This window comes from Xiphophorus maculatus, chromosome 18, assembly GCF_002775205.1.
Source record: "Xiphophorus maculatus strain JP 163 A chromosome 18, X_maculatus-5.0-male, whole genome shotgun sequence".
NCBI classification, from domain to species: domain Eukaryota; kingdom Metazoa; phylum Chordata; class Actinopteri; order Cyprinodontiformes; family Poeciliidae; genus Xiphophorus; species Xiphophorus maculatus.
The window spans coordinates 3,485,993-3,503,137 of NC_036460.1; the positions used below are offsets into that span (position 1 = coordinate 3,485,993).

The following is a 17,145-nucleotide window of genomic DNA, read 5'->3' on the forward strand; positions in this document are numbered from 1 at the left end:
TTATTGACAACATTTGGACATCATGGATGCAGGCGGCCATTTTGTTCAGCACAAATCTTTGCATAATTAGAAATAATGACTTTTAATGAAGCCATTTTTCTGTTTCATCTCGGCTTTTTAAACTTAATTCAACAAAAAGTCGCAGCAGAATCTGAAATATCTTAGCAGGAAAATAATAACAAAAATAAAATCCAGTGAAGCCAGATTAATGTTTCCAACTCTCCTCCTGTAAACGACACATTATTAATAATTCAAGAAAATAACGGAGCCGTCTGCTGTCAGACTCCTCTTTCTATTTCTAATATCAAACCTCCTATGGAAGATGAGCAGAGAGGCTTCAACTAAGTGGTTAGCTGTGGCTATCTGTGATTAGCTGTGGTTATCTATGGTTAGCTGTGGCTATTTGTGGTTAGCCATGACTAGCTGTGGTTAGCTGTGGCTATAGGTGATTAGCTGTGGCTATCTGTGATTAGCTGTGGCTATCTGTGGTTAGCTGTGGCTAGCTGTGGTTAGCTATGGTTAGCTGCGGTTATCTATGGTTAGCTGTGGCTATTTGTGGTTAGCCATGACTAGCTGTGGTTAGCTGTGGCTATCTGTGATTAGCTGTGGCTATCTGTGGTTAGCTGTGGCTAGCCATGGTTAGCTGTGGTTAGCTATGGTTAGCTGTGGTTATCTATGGTTAGCTGTGGCTATTTGTGGTTAGCCATGACTAGCTGTGGTTAGCTATGGTTAGCTGTGGTTAGCTGTGGTTAGCTGTGGCTAGCTGCAGCTGATGATCTTTAGCTTTACTTACTTTTTGTCTACAAACCGGCAGACCAGGGGTGTCCAAACTTTTTGGCATGGGGGCCAAAAATAGTTGAAAGAACTCTGAGGGTCACAAAACTTTAATAGCAAAAAATATTTTTATTTTATTTTTACCTGCTAAACAAAAAACAAACCAAACACAAAGTAGCTGGATTTCTGTAGACGACAGATATGTAAATTGTAGATTTAAAATGAAAAAGATTTGCCAGATTCTAAAAAGAAGAACAGTGAAACAGATTGCAAAGTTTTCTTTCTTGTTTTTTTAGCATTTCTTTTTTTTACCTGGTTGCATGTTGTTGTTGTTGTTGTTTTTGTTTCTTAGTACTATTAAAAGAAACTAAATTCCAAACAAAAACCTGGATGAATGCTTTCAGTGAAAACCGGCTGGACTGAGACCGAGGGCCGCTCAGAAATGTTCCGAGGGCTTCAGATGGCCCCCGAGCCACACTTTGGACACCCCTTCAATAGGCCTTCCTCCCTGTTTCTAATAACAGGGAGTTTTAGAAAGAAGAGTGCAAAACTTTGTCAATATGACACAAAAGTTGGAAAAACACAATGTTTTGGTTGTTTTGTTTCCATTAAATTAGAAAAACAATTTAAAAAAGTTTGATCACACAATAAGTTATTAAAAAACATCATTTTCCTACCACTTCCTGTCTGCTTCCTCTTTTCCGCCTGTCGTTACACGTGACTGGTGTGATGTGAAAAAAATTTAGTGCTAAATACACTAATTTTGATACAGCTGAAAAATCCCCTCATCCTGGCGGTAAAACATCAAAATTAGAATGTTTCCATTAAATTTATCTTCATGATCACAATTTGTCTAATTTTAAAGTGAATGGAAAGTGTAACTCCTACTCCAATGTCTCAACATACAAATACGCAACACAAAATGTGTTGCAGCTGATATATAATTTCTTCCCTTTTTTCTACTCCTTGTGCTGCCCCCTTGTTTGTGACACTCTGGGAGGAGAGCCACAGCGAAAGGAAATGTCTGCTAACCAAAGACAGGAGGTGGCAGATTAGCTGTCCGCAGACTAAGTTGGACAGGCTGAGATGATCCTGACACATTCATGGGAAATAAACTGGAACTGAACGCTGAATACTGAGCAGAGGAAAGAGTCTCAGGCCTTCCTGATGCAATGAAGGACGATTTGCAGAGAAATGTGACAGAGGATGAGATCGAGGTAGATGATCGGCTGCATAAGGAGCAGCTGAAGGAAGAGGCGTCCTGCTTGCAGGGTGGGTGTCGTTAGCATATCCTGTTTGTGTTATTCCTCTCTGACTAGCTGTCAGCTCATGGCTCAGTTTGGGGTTTTTTTCAAGCAGGTGTCATTTCCAGGTAAAATATTGACTCCACAGAACCGCAAATAAGGTCATATTTTAACTGGTTCAGCCTCCAGACTGATGATGTTCTCACAGATCTGGGTTCGTCTCTATCTGCTCTCATTTAATCCATGACTGTCACAGTTTTTCTGTTTTTTTATATCATTAGCTAACAGCTCAGTAATGCGCTAATAGGAGAGCTAATTATTTGTTCAGCTCTTCAGAATTTTTGCTATTTTAAAAAACATTTATTAAATTAATTTTTCTGGATAAATTCTAAATTATTATTTTACATAGCTGTTTTGTAAACTTTCAGTTCAATAAAGTTTGACATTTCTACATTTATATTCGCGCTCTTATTTTGACAGTTTATAATTCCGTTTCCTCTCTTCGCATTTTTTTTTTAAGAAACTTTATTGAGCAGTGACAAGTAAACATTGCTCAACAAGCAAGCTAATGAGGTACACTGATAAAAATACAACACTAACATGTTGGGGTGTTAAGCAAATACATTTTCTATTTAACGTTTGTAAAAAAAAATTGTATCTGAATTTATCTCAATGGTATTGAGCTGTTTTGGTTGGATCTGCTTTTTCTTCATTAATTTGCCATTTAAGAAAAAGATGGCTGCCGAGAAAACAAGAGTTGGTGAGTTTCAAGGGGGAAACTGAGTGACATAAATGAAAGTGGGAGTAAAGGAAAAGGATGATGACAGGACAAGAGGATAAATAGCAGCTACAGAGGAAGGTGGATGTAAAAGAGATAACGCTGAAGGTCTAATTGCCCTCAAGAGGAGTTCGGATAAGCAGCACTTAGGAGCCGTGTGGTCAGTAATCACTGTGGTTAGCAGCTGGATTGGAAAAAATGACGCTCAGCAGCTGCTCTGACAGCAGGATAGACGCCCAGTGCGTTACTATACCATTATTTACCATAAAACAACATGAGAACCTTCCTCTGAATGAGCATTCCTTGGATTTTCCTCAACTTCATTTGTAACAAAATGCTTCTCATTATTCAGAGCAATTACACGAGTGGGGCATGCACAGGGAACATAACTGCTTTGTTAACTGCCAGAGGCAGTCATCTGGAAACGCATGCATCGTCGATGCCGTGTGGAAATGGCACGTTCACTGCTAAACATCAGATAGCGAGACCGGAGCGCTGAGAAATGCCTCTGTGGGTTTTGAAACGAGTGGAATAATCTCTGTCCATCTAGACCAGAAATAGTCAACTCTGCAGTTGGTGTCCCGTAACTTTTCACTGCAAAAGCACAAATCTTACCAAGTATTTTTGGTCAAGCTACTAGTGCAAATATGTCAGTACACTTGAAATAAGACAAAAGTAACTTTTAGGGAACCTTTTGGCAAGATATAGGAAGTTGTTTCAAGTCAATAATTCATTAATACTGATTAAAAAATTATAATTCCATTGGCAGATAATTTAAACTTATAACATGGGAAAATGTTTTTTTATAAATGAACTGTTAAGATGCAGATAGTCCGCGTGGGGCGCAGCTCTGTGCATCGCCTCGTCACCAGCATAAAGCTGCATTCCTGTGGCATGGTATGTAATTTAATAATGTTCAAAAGCTAAAGTTTAACAACTCACCTGAGAAACTTTCCACCTGTACCTCCAGGCTTTCTTTAGTGACTGGGTCTTCAGCCAGTTTCCCATTATTATTTCCAAACACAATCCTTTGCTAAGCTAACTGTAGCGTCACACTTTACCTCACGGTAAAAAAACGGCTGTTAACATGCAATACTTCACGGACCATTAAAGTTCTAGGTTCTCCTGAACTCAGTGTAAGGGGAAGTATCATGACCACATATCAGATGAATCTATTTTAAACGACATTTGGATTTTAGCACCAACGAGACGAACACCCAAAGAGTAATTAGATGAGCGAATCTCTGGTCCTCAGTTAGGCCTTACTGGATGCTTCCTGATTCTTCTCTGTACTAGAAAAAACCAAAACAAGCCAGACACTCCTTCTTTTGTCCTTCACAAACCCGCTGTCCTCATTTCTAACCGTGCATCCAACAATGCTCTGTAAGGGTCAACTGGCATGTGTGGACTTTAGGTGCAAGAAAAGCAAAAAATTTCCAACAAAAGCTATAGATGGATGGGTAGGTAGAGCTTTGCACTCTGATTGTAGCATCAGATTTCAGGAGCTCCAACGAAGCAAAAAAAAAAAAAGCTCAAGAAGAAGAAAGTAAACTTCAGTTTGTGTCTCAGAAAACTTGGACTGTAACTGTGAGATGTAACTGCGAAGTGAGAGACATCACCCTCCGTGATCACAGCTCGTCTAATCGGGTAATTGCTGTAAAGGCGACAAGTGTCAGCTCTGCTAGCTAGCTAGAGGGATGACTCACACTAATACACACACCAACACACACACGCACACACACACACGCGCGGGCGAGTGGGAGACAGCCAATCAGGTTGCAGGAATATGGTTAATTAGGAGTCCCTGAGCGGGGTGTTGATTTTGTTCCAGTCCGTTTCTTTTTTTATTTTGTGGCCGAGTGTCTTTTTTTCTCGCTCTCAGTCAATAGCGGATTTGCATCAGGAACATCGTCTCCTGCCAGCAAACGCTTTGTTCACTGCAAAAACACCAAATCCCACCAAGTGTTTCTGGTCTGTTTCGAGGGCAAATATCTGATTCCACGTGAAATAAGACAAAACAAACTTTTCAGCAACATCTCAGAGAGTTACTTAGAGTAAATAATTCCTTAAAGTTGATGAAAATGTTGCAGCTCCACTGGCAGATAAACCAGACAATTTCCCATGTTTTCAGTGAAATAGATCAAGTATTTTTCATCAATGCCAAGGAATTATTTGCTAAAAACAAGCTCCTATATCTTTATCGTTTTATATCGTTTTGTCTTATTTTAAGTGTAATAAGACATTTACACTAGAAACTAGACAAAAATCCTTGTTGAGATTGTGTGGTTTTGCAGTGTTGGTTGTCATGGTGATCCTGCAGCTCCAGGGGAAGCAGCTTTCTAAGAATTGAGCTGTTCAGGTTTTTCTGTCTTGTATTCAATTATTATTATTATTATTATTTTCTTTTGTTGCTGGGAGGTTTAAGATGTCAGTGACCTCACATCTGGGAAATCATCCCATCCCATCTCTTTATTGAATTACGCTGCTGGAATAGCATCAGACGGTTCAGCTCTCATTACAAACCGAATGATGGATTGCTTGGCGACTTGCCTACTCTAGGAAGCTTATTTATTATCGATTTCCACTGAAAGCTTTCATGACCAAACATCAAATCAAAGTTGCTAATTTGCTTTGCTTCATTCTCACCCAGATTTAAAGAACAGTTCTTATATATGCAACCTTTCTATGTTCGTCTCAGCTCCATGAAATCAGATTGCTTCTGATTTCATGACAGAAACAATCAGGTTCACTGTATTACTGGTTACTGGTTGCTAATTTAAAAGTTACTTGTAAGTTTTTTTAGTCATTTAATTTCCCTTTGGGATCAATAAAGTACTTAAAATTTTTATTTTGTCTTATTTTAAGATAATATATCTGTGCTAGAAACTACACCAAAAATACGTGGTAAGATTTTGTGTTTTTGCAGTGTACAGTAATAAATTAATCACATTTATTAAAATGTATTGATACTTTCTTTGAACAAGCAGAAAAAATAGTAAAAGTAAAAAGTTTGGGGGGTTTTCAAACATCATTAGTTGGAATTTATGATCATTTATTGTGATAAATCGCGATAAATGATAAACAGTACGATAAATGCCTGCTACCAGTAAGGAAATAAGTTATTGCGAGAAGAGCTTGGCCGCTCAGTTTTCTGTATAAATAAGACTTCAAATGCAATTCTAAAATTTACTGGAAGCCATTGTGGAGAGGCTAAATCAGGAGAAATGTGATCCGTCTGTGTGGAAACAGTCAATACTGTCGCTGCCTGCTGCTGGTGCCAGATGATCACAAGGCAAAGGGGCCACAGAAAACTAATCTGGAAGAAATTTATTTATTTATAGATAACAGGCTGACTTAGAGGCTCAGAATTAAAACTATTTCCTGTAAAAAAAAATACTAAAAGGTTTCCCTATAATGGTTTTCCTATCCTTTACTGGTGATAAAATACAGAAGAAGCTTAAATCTGTACGCAGAATTTAAAATGCATAAATACAAGAGCTGGAACGATTAATCGTGATGAATCGATTATAGAAATAATCGTCAACTAATTTAGTAATCGATTAATCGTTAACTGGAGTTTACAAACTCAAAAAAAGCTACTTTAAAAAAAAAATTTACAGCAGCAATTAAGCCAAAACTATACAAAATATATATATTTAGCATTTAAGATAAAGACTCATTTGTTAATATTTTTATGGCCAAATTTCCTCAAGTGGCAGTTTTAGCTTCACCCAAAATCAAACTCACTTAAGGAATGAATATCATTGCATTTTAGGCAATAAAATGTTTAATTTCTCAGTTAAAAAAGGAATTAAATTATTTGTTTATTTGCAGATTTTAATGTTCTTCTAACAGAAAGAAAACTGGTTAAAAGAAAAATCTGTGCCAATATTTTCATCTGATTGATTAATCTCTAAAATAATAGATGAAATACGAAGATATTTGCAGTAGAAACTAGACCAGAAATACTTAGTAATATTTTGTGTTTTTCCATAGTTTTGTCTTTTTTTTCCTCACCTGCATGTACGCCACCCACACAGCCATGTCGGCAGGCCCAGTTTGTTTTTCATTCAGTGGGTAGAAAATCCAGACATTTTACTCAAGTATGAGTATAAAGTATAGCACAGTAAAATTTATTTATTTTTGTTTCAAATAAAGTTACTCAAATAAATGTAACTAGTTACTATCCAAGACTGGGGAAAGCAGAGGCACAGCTGAACTTAAAGGACACCAGCGGTTGTTGTGCATATTTTTATGTTTAAAGCAAAAAGAAGAGCATTGAGGTCAAAAGCTGGAATCACTGCAAAACCTGTTTCCATCAGTGTAAACGGAGGAGGGAAAAAACCCCGCTGCAAAATAACAGAAGCAAGAACAGGTCAAATACCTTCTGGAGAAAAATGCTATTACACAAAACTAAAATTTGAAACACTTAAATACACCAACAGCTTCACAAGACGGCTAAACATGCAAAAATAAACGACTTTAATTTGTTCAGTCAGTGGAATTAGGAGTCAAACAGCCAATGAAAAATAAACGATAAACTGAAATAATAAGTTGACGACATTGGTGAAACGTAAAAATAAACAGCAACAAATGTTCTTTCAAGTGTTTCAGAAAGTGCAGTTAGGAATTATAAATGTAAAGTAAATAAAAAGCTTGATGAACTAGAATTTTTAAAATATTCTGATTATTATCAGATCGGTGCATCTCTCGTCATACAGAACGAACTTCAGGAAGTAAAGATGAACTCCTTTAGATTCTTTAACTTCTCGTTCACTGCATAAACACAAAATCTTAATTTTTGGTCTAGTTTCTACTGCAAATATACATTGAAATAACTTAGTAGCTTAGTAACCTTTTAGAAAGATGAAGAGGCTTGTTTTAGTAAATAATTCCTTAATATTGATGAAAAATGCATTATACTTTATAACATGGGAAATATGTCTCGTTATAAGTAAAAATATGGAACTAGAACGAAGTTGCTAGGTAACGGGCTGGGCGTGGCTGGGGTTGCTAGGTAACGGTGGAACATTCTACCAGTGGAACAAGAACTTTTCCATCAATAGTAAGGAATTATTTACTTAAAACAAGCTCCTATATCTTGCTAAAATTTACTCATAAGTTAGTTTTGTCTTATTTCAAGTGTACTAGGAAGTTAATTTGACCAAAAATACTTGGTAGGGTTTTGTGTTTTTGCAGTGAAAACTGGACACAGTTGGGTATTTCCAGCAGGACAAAGCTCCCAAGCAGAACTGGTTTTACTGGTTAAAGCCGCCTTTCTTAAAGCCGCTGAAGGTCATGACCTCATCCTCATGGAAAATTGGTGGCCTTAAACCCAGAAAAAAAAAGAAGTTAAAATTAACTTCATGAATTCTGGGTAGAGCATTAAACGAAAATTTATTTCTCTTTTGATGCATCGTCACTTACTGACAGCGACCCGGGCTTCTTGTGAAAGTGCCACGGGTCGGGTTGGATGTAAACATGGAAAGTGGCGTGAATAAACATTGGGGCTGCAGGTTTTATTGGAGCTTTGCACGGCGCCGCATGTTGACAAAATGACAAACCTGATGGCCAGCTGCCCAGAACCGGAATCTAAACAAAACAAATGGAAAAGGCGCAGATGAGAGGCAGAGGTGTCAAAACTACTCACAGTCTCTACAGACACCTGTATGAAAAGATATTCTAGTAAAAGTAAAAGTACAGGTTGGACTGTTTTACTCAGAGTAAAGCACAAAAAGCAAAAAGTAATTTTCACCTTCAAGAATACAAAATGACTTTTGATATGTCTAAAATACTAAAAAGGTTTTGATGACAGCATGGTCTGTGTTGACATAGAAATTAAAAATACTGATGCGGTCTAGTTTTTCTTCAAACCAATTCTCAATCAGAGTCATCTAGAATCGCACAAAACGCAGCGCATTCGATATGAATCGTTTTTTGAGCCAAAAACATTCATTGCAAAAACACAAAACCTGAATTCAAACTATTTTGGTCTAGATTCTAGTGTAAATATCTTAGTACATTTGAAATAAGACAAAACTAACTTGCAAGCAACTTTTCAGCAAGAAATGGAAGCTTGATTTATGTCAACAGTTCCTTAATATTGATGCAAAATTATTTGTTCCAGTGGCAGATTATTTCACTTATAACAAGACATTTTCCCACATAATCAATATGAATGAATTATTTACTTAAAACAATCTCCTATTTTGCTAAAAAGTTATTTGTTTTGTATACCCATCTTATTATGAATGAAAAAATTTTAGTTCCACTGGTAGAATATTCCACTGCGCCGTTACCTAGCAACCCCAGCCAAGCCCAGCCCGTCACCTGGCAACCAAATTCTAGTTCCACTGGCTGATTATTTCACTTTTAACATGGGAAAAATGTCTTGTTACAAGTGGTACTAGCACTTTTTCATTGATATCAAGGGATCGATTTCTCCAAACAAGCCACTACATCTTGCTGAAAAGTTACTTTAAAGTTAGTTTTGTCTTATTATTACATGTATTTGCACTAGAAACTAGAGCAAAAATACCTGCTAAGATTTTGTGTTTTTGCAGTGATGTGAACAAAGTTGTTTCCGTTGCGATATTTTGCCAAATGCACTCGTTTTTAAAAAAGCCACAAAACCCACCACATCATAACAAATAAACCTTTTATTGAAAAACTGGAGTTTTTTCAAAATCAATTAAGCAAATTATTTTTGTAATTATAATTTATGCAATTTTAAGGTAAATGGAAACACAGCTGTTGAAACAAACTAATCCAGATCAAGTTTAACGTTATTACAATACTAACATTGAATTTTATGTAAGTCTACATCAGTTTGCTTGTTTGATATTTTGCTCTGTTATAACTGATGCTTGTTTACTCCATTTTTCTTTCCCTACTTTGGTTTGGTTCATAATTTCCTGCTGATTTCTGTCGTCACGTATCGATACGAGAGGGTTTTGAATTTAGGCCAATAATTTGCATCTCACACAGGATGAAGATTAAAGGGGAAAGAGTTTAGATTTTCTCACACGTCACTTCAGAAGAGATCCGACCAATCAGAGAGAGCGAGAAACGACAGGAAGTGGCGACGGAAGCAGCTACATCCTGGCAGCTTGCTACACTGATAAAAATATCCTGCCCTATATACTTTTAAAAAAAAGTAAGGCAGCTATTTGCATAATTTATTTATACTTATTACGCAAGACTGGTATTTGGTAAAGTACTTATTTATTTCTTTATGTATAAAAGAAAATTATAATTTTGTAGAGCAGATGAAGCAAAACTGAACTTTGTTTAAATTATTCAACTTTTTTAATGAAAACTGACTGAAATAATAACAAAAACATTAATAATAATATCTGTTCAATACAGCACATTTTATTTATTATTTCTTTACATTAAAGAAAAAATGGAAACCACCAAGCTTCTTTCTAAAAATCACAATATCGTCTGCAAACATCATCATTTGGTTCATTGCTAAAATGTTTCACTGAACAAAAATTATGCTTTTAGTTAACTATAATAACCTTTTACTCAAACCATGAGAGACAAATGTTTCTTTTCATTCGGTGTATGTAAACTTCTAGCTTTAACTGTATTTGTTACTTGACATTTCATCAGATATTAGCGCCTGCGCTCTGCTGGCTGTGTGTGAGTCCGGCTGTGTTTGTCAGCGGCCTGAGACTCGCCGCTGCTGCAGCTTGTCCTCATAAACGGCTGGAGATTTTTCTGCAGCCCATCATTAAAGCTGCTGACAGCGTGGTCATTTGTCTGGGGTTCAGTGCCCGGTTGAGGACTCTGTGTGAAAATCACTGTGTTCCTCCAACGCTGCTGCATTGATGCAGTGCACAAGCAGAAGAAAAGGGGAGGAGGAAGGATGGATTGAACCTGTTAAAGCAGGTGTGTAAATTATAACTGGTTTTCTGCAGCAGCAGAAAGCCAATCAGGCTTATGTGCAGCAACATGCTAATCTGCATAGCGGTGCGCACACGCCTCCAAATCCCCTGGTTGTACAGCAACAAGCTCCGCTGATCTGGTCAGAGTCAGAAGTAGCCAGTAAACCTCAGAATCGTGGAAAACATTCCAGGTGCCATTTTTATTGAAGTCATTAATTTTCCCTGCAGGTCGTCGAGCCGACCAGGGTCTGAATCAAAGACCGCAGCAGTCAACCAAGCATGAAATGAGTAACCACCATTAGCTGCTGTTAACCTTCACTTGTAGCTGGAATGCCTCTTTTCTCCTTTCAAACACACTTTTCACTTCTGTTCAGCGTAATGAGTGACCCCTCTTAAATCCGGTTTATGGGATTTTGTTTTGTTGTCATAGAGCTTACTGGGAAGTATTTCAAAATCCTCTGTATGCATACACACACACACACACACACACACACACACACACACACACACACACACGCACACGCACGCACGCACGCACGCACACACACACACACACACACACACACACACACACACACCTCACCCCCCTCCCCACACACACACTCTGTTACTTTGTGTTAAGATGGTCATAATAGAGACTGTAACATTTAAAACAGGAACTATGTGGACATAAGTTGGAGTACACTGCAAAAAACACAATCTTACCAAGTATTTTAGGCCTCGTTTCTATTTTAATATACTTGAAAGAAACTTTTCAGCAACATATAAGAGATTATTTTAGGTAAAAAAAATTCCTTAATGTTGATGAAAAGGTTCAAGTTAAGATTACTTAATTTTTCCCATGTTATAAGTGAAATAATCTGCCAGTGGAACTAGAATTTTGTTGCTAGGTTACGGGTTGGGTTTAGCTGGGGTTGCTAGGTAACGATGCAGCGAAACATTCTACCAGTGGAACTAGAACTTTTTCATCACTGCTAAGGAATTATTTACTTAAAAAAGCTCTTACATGTTGCTGAAAAGTTACTTGTAAGTTAGTTTTGTCTTATTTTAAGACAGTAGAAACTAGATATTTGCAGTACAAACTAGACTAAAAATACTTGGTAAGGTTTTGTGTTTTTGCAGTGTATAAATAGATGACCGATGAGGCAAACTGAGCCGCGAGAACAAATAGAGAAAAATCTAATTTACTGTGTAAATGTCCTGGTACGTTAGGCTTGTATTGCAGTTCTAATGAACAGATATTCACATTGCTAACAGAAACGCAACCCAAACTGGTTTAATCTTTTCTATTTTAAAATATTTCAACAAACGTATAATCTCCAAAGAAATCCAAACATCTAAATATTCTGCATGTCTTTACTGAACAATGCGGAGAGCAAACCTTTGAGAAGGTCGATCAGGAATCCGTCTAATCCCAGAAAGGAAGGAAGGAAAAGATTCCCGGAGAATGCGACGCTAATTATTTCACAAACCAGTCCAGACTACACAAAGGATCAAAGCCTCTGCTGACCTTTTAACCTTCAATAAATTTTCTTCTTGGATTTTTGTTGCTGTTTTTTCAGTGTAGTGACCGTAAATAGGCACGCTCTAGAAATAAATAACCTTTTTTTGGACCAATGTGGTGCCCAATGAGGAAACAGGAAGTGAGGTGCATGAACATGCAGTGCTGCGCTCTGAGTTGTTGTGATAAGAAGAAGTTTGCAGTGAGTTATGCTGTTGCATTTTGTCTCTAAATCCTTAAATATTTCTGAGTGGTTCATGTAACACAGCAGGGAAGCTGGATTATTGCTTTATTCTATGAATCTGTTGTTGGGGAATGTGAAGAAACTTCCAGGTTTGAGCAGAAATTTTGGCATTTTTTAAAAATCTAAAAGTTAAATTACATAATTGGCAAACGGGACATGAACTTTTCTTTTGATTCAGGTGTTTTGGAGTGAAGAAACAATCAAAGTCGCAGAAAAGTGTTTGAGAACTGGAATTAGAGAGCAGTGGTTCAGATTCTCAGTCATCCAGGATGTCATGCTAATGTCTGACAGGAGAAGTGGAAAGTGTTTCTAAGCTAACGTCGGGAAAAACATTTTCGAAAATATACCAAGAGCTGCAGAGTAACTAGTTACATTTACTTGAGTAACTTTTTTTGAAAAAAAAACAAAAAACTTTTGGGGGTATTTTTGCTACGTTGTACTATATTACCAAATTTTACACTTAACTTTACATCAGCACACGAACCAAAATCTAATTTTTAAATATTAAATGATTGATAATTTGATCAGTTACTCAGTACCTGAGTCGACTGTTTGCTAAATACATTTTTACTTTTACTTGAGTAAATATATGTTATATATATAGTAGTGCTACTTTTACTTGAGTACAGTTTTTCTACTCCCCTCTAATTAAGAGTCAGGTAATCTGTGATAATCGCTAAGCCCCGCCTCCTGGCTCTGATTGGTGGTTTTTGGGGCATTTCTTCAGCCCAGGAAGGAAGTGGAGCAGATCAACCTCTTCACAGATTATCTGCCTCATAACAAACTGTCGATTTAACAAATATATTTTTCACATTATCTCAGTTAGAAACAAAAGTCTTCATCTGGTGGGCCACACAGAATCCGTCAAGGTACTGCAAATGGCCCCCGCGCCGCACTTTGGGCACCCCTGACCCAACAGAAAAAACAATACAGAAATACTTCAAGTTTGAGTTATGATAAAATCAATGCATATTTAAGCAAAGAGGTTGGAATCTTGAGGTAAGAAAATAAAATCTAGCGCTACCCTTAGCTGCTATTTTCCGCGTGATGAAGAGCCTTCCTCATCATCAGCTGTGGCGTTCCTCCAGCTTCACTCGACGGCAACATTTTTAAAAATGGAGGTGGAAAACATGAGCCTGCATGACAATAAGTGGAAAGCTACTCCAGCGAGCTAACGGCTCGGCTCTCTCTGGTGTTCACCATCAGACGACGACTCAGCGATTACACTTTTCACTCTGCAGCAACAACTGGAGATAAATTACAACTAAAACATTTAGGCAGCAACTAAATGTCCCGCTCGTTCTCTTTAGAGCTACAGAGATGATTATTTATTTAACGGCAGCTTTTAGCATTGCTGAAAAATAAAAACATCAAGTGGATTCGCTGGACAGGATGTTTAGTGGAACGAATCGAAAGTTTATTCATCAACAAAACAAAAGTCACAAGGATACGGAAGGGGATTAGTGCCACTGAAAAAAAAAAATACTTTTTTCTCAGAATTTCAACTTAAATCTAAAAATTCTGATTTTAATTTTTCGAAATTCCAATTCTGTGTTAATCTATGTGGAATCCAGAAATTTTACTCAAGAGTAGAAATACTTCAGATCTTATTCTCTAAAAGGTGTATTTTTGGAGCGCGCTCTGAAAAGTGTATTTGAAATAATTAAGTTCAATGACGTGTTCGTATCTTAAGTCTGACGTCACGACGAAGCTTCACCAGGGACAGATCCTGAACCAACCAGATGCTCAGCAGAACCGAGACCTCAGGCTGCGTTCACACCGCAGCCCAAATGACCCAATTCCCATGTTTTGACGTAATGCGACCCGCATCAGATCTTTTCATCCTTTCATTTCACAGGTCGGATTCTTTTTGAATGCGACCCATATCCGATACGTATCCGATTCACATGTGACCCAACGTCCAGATCGCATTCATCCGACCTGAACGTCACTGATACTCGGCATTGTCACTATTCTGTATCCTGATACGAGCAAGAAAAACAACAACCATGACGGATAGTAATGAGGATTAAGTTTTTACTATGCTGCTCCGGTTGGACAACAACTTGAAATGTGAAGGCTAAGCTCCACTGTTAGCCTCCATGTTTACTTCTGCAAACCCTGAGCACTTCTTCTTCTTTATGGCGGTTGGCAGAACGCTGAGAACGCTGACGCTACTGCGCCCTCTACTGCACATGCAGGACACTTTCAGTTTCCTGACTAATTACTTTCAAGTAAAGGGCAAAAAAAAAAACCTGATAAAAGAGAGATATCATTTATTAGTTTCCTCCTTTATTTGAAGTAAACTAAATGATTTGAGTAAGACTGATTTAAATTTGTCATTTTAAACACCGTCAATAACTTCAGTTTCAAAAACAACTTACAGAATGGAGCTGGATGAACTTAATGAATTGAGTTAGAAGATCGTAATATATTGAGTTGGTTAAACTTTATAAATTAAGTTGGTTCAACCAGTTTCTTTTTGCAGTGCATGAATAAAACCAGCGCCGTTCTCGCTTAAAAATAGCACAAACTGACTGAGACGTTCAGCTCACACTGCAGACCACATAATGGGTTGGAGACTCGATCTGCAGACTGCAGGCTGAATCCGCCGCGCCGCCGCGCTTCCTGACACGGATTCAGCAAAAACTGATTAGCTTGCAGCAGACTGCTAGTTTCTAATAATACAGTCTGGCTTGTCCACATATACCCTCTCATCTTTGCTGTAATCCCATCTGCTGTGACTCACCTGGAGGATGGACTCGGCCGCTCGGTGATGGATCGCTGTAATAACGGTGACCCTGCAGGGGGCGGCGATCCGTCAGCGTTTCCTCCGGTGCAGGATGTGAGGAAGGCGGTGAGAGATCACCGACCTGCAGACACACGGAGCAGAAAGAAACGCTCCGATAAATATCAGTTCTCTAAATCAGAACTTAAACTCGCAGTCAGCGGGGTGAGAAAAAAAAAGTGAAAGTAAAGACTTGCTTTTATAAATAAAGTATTGAAAGTGAAAATACTTTCTGAATTTTTGAAACAAATGTACATTTAGAAGCATTTTTAGAGTCATTTTATTATGAAGTCTCTCTACTTTTACCTCTTTAAAATTTCTGGATTTTCTACCCACCAAATGAAAAACAAACAAGTTTTAACCAAACAAATTCACCAGACACAGAGACACACCTGCAGTTTCTGTTAAAGTTTCATAAGTTCTTTTATTGACAGAAACTGATTTGGAAAATGTGTATTTTTATTATCATTATTACTCTAAGTATGTTTACCTTTTTATTGGACGGGTTCGATTCGTTAGAAGAACTGAAATTTTTAAACTGAATGTTTAAAAATAGTAGTGAATTCAGACTCTTTTTCTTACGTAAACCAGCTATAAATGACGCTGCATGTGTCTGTCATGTGGACTTGTTGTGTTTTTACAGTGTATGACACAGAGTTAACGCTGCGGTTCAGTTTTTACTGGAAAACAGTTGTTTCCTGGTTTCAAATTGCTGCTTCCCGCCTCCTCTCTGTGTGCAGAGGCTCTAAAAACGACATCATGATAATTACAAAAAGTTACTTGTAAGTTCAGTTTTTTCTTATTTCAGGTATACTAAGATATTTGCACTCGAAACCAGACCAACATTCTTAGTAGGATTTTGTGTTTTTGCAGTGTGGAAGTGAAAATCTTATTTCACTTCTCTGCTGTTTCTCAAATGTGGTTTGAGTCAAACTGCCAGCACGGCTTCCTTTCAACTACAGTTTTTTTTTCTTAATTTTTCTTTGAAAAATACAGATCAGTAGTTGCTCTGTACTTAAGACTAAAGAGATATAAAATAATATGGAAGTTTGTCATTTTATGTTTCTTTCTCTTGGATTACTTTTCAGGACAGTTTACAAGATAATTCCCTTTATCTGAGCCAAAACGTGTCCAGATGGTCGGTCTCTCTCTCTCTCTCTCTCTCTCTCTCTCTCTCTCTCTCTCTCTCTCTCTCTCTCTTCTGATTTGCAAATTAGATTTAAACAAATATGAAAACAAAGCAAAGCTATCATTTACCATTAAGAGGGTTGCGTTTAGTAGTGCATAAAGTTATTTTTCTTTTTTTTTGAGTAGCAGTGCACATGGGAATTACAGTGAGGTGTTTGGAGTCCCTCACGCCCTGCAGCAAGCAGCCGTATTCAGCCATCTGGAGGCTGCAGAGCGTGAACCAGCAGAACTCTGCATTATGTTACTGCATCCGTGGTTTCGGATTATTCGGCTGCTTTCTCAGCCATATTCTTTTAGTCTGATGGGATTGCAAAACTCTTAGAATAATCGCAAGTAACTTTAAAGAAAACATCTGAAGTGTTGTGGAAAAAAAACGCTTCAGCGCCTTTGGAGCACAAACTCGTACACGCTCATTTTCTTCACGTTTTGATGCTCTCTGTATTTTCCTAAATATAGGAGCCATAAGCTTGACGCTCTCCGTCTTTTCCCTTCAGTCCACTTGACGAAAAAAACGACAACCAAAAAAAAGGACTGGATCCTCTTAATATGGTTTACTTCAGAAATAATAATAAAAACGGTACAAAGGTTACCTTTCCACGAAAAATAAAGAGAAACGACAATTTAAAAGGAAAGAGAGTGAGGTCAAAAAACTGTGTGGCTCCACTCCAACTGCCCAACAGACTCTCGTTAGCCACACCCTAAAATCCTTAATTCCAATTAGATATGCAAATTTGCA

At 37.6% G+C, this 17,145-nt stretch overlaps 1 protein-coding gene and 1 long non-coding RNA gene across 2 annotated transcripts in view; one reads left to right on the forward strand and one right to left on the reverse strand.

Moving 5' to 3' along the window:
• The window catches only part of LOC102219522 (G-protein coupled receptor 4-like), a 36,217-nt gene that overhangs the window by 1,591 nt on the left and 17,481 nt on the right, over positions 1–17,145 (forward strand). The window lies entirely within an intron of this gene.
• On the reverse strand, positions 8,032–15,313 carry LOC111611988. Its single transcript, XR_002754342.1, has 3 exons — positions 15,183–15,313; positions 8,224–8,388; positions 8,032–8,124 (listed from the first exon to the last, which is right to left on the reverse strand). It is a non-coding gene; the product is annotated as an uncharacterized LOC111611988 (long non-coding RNA).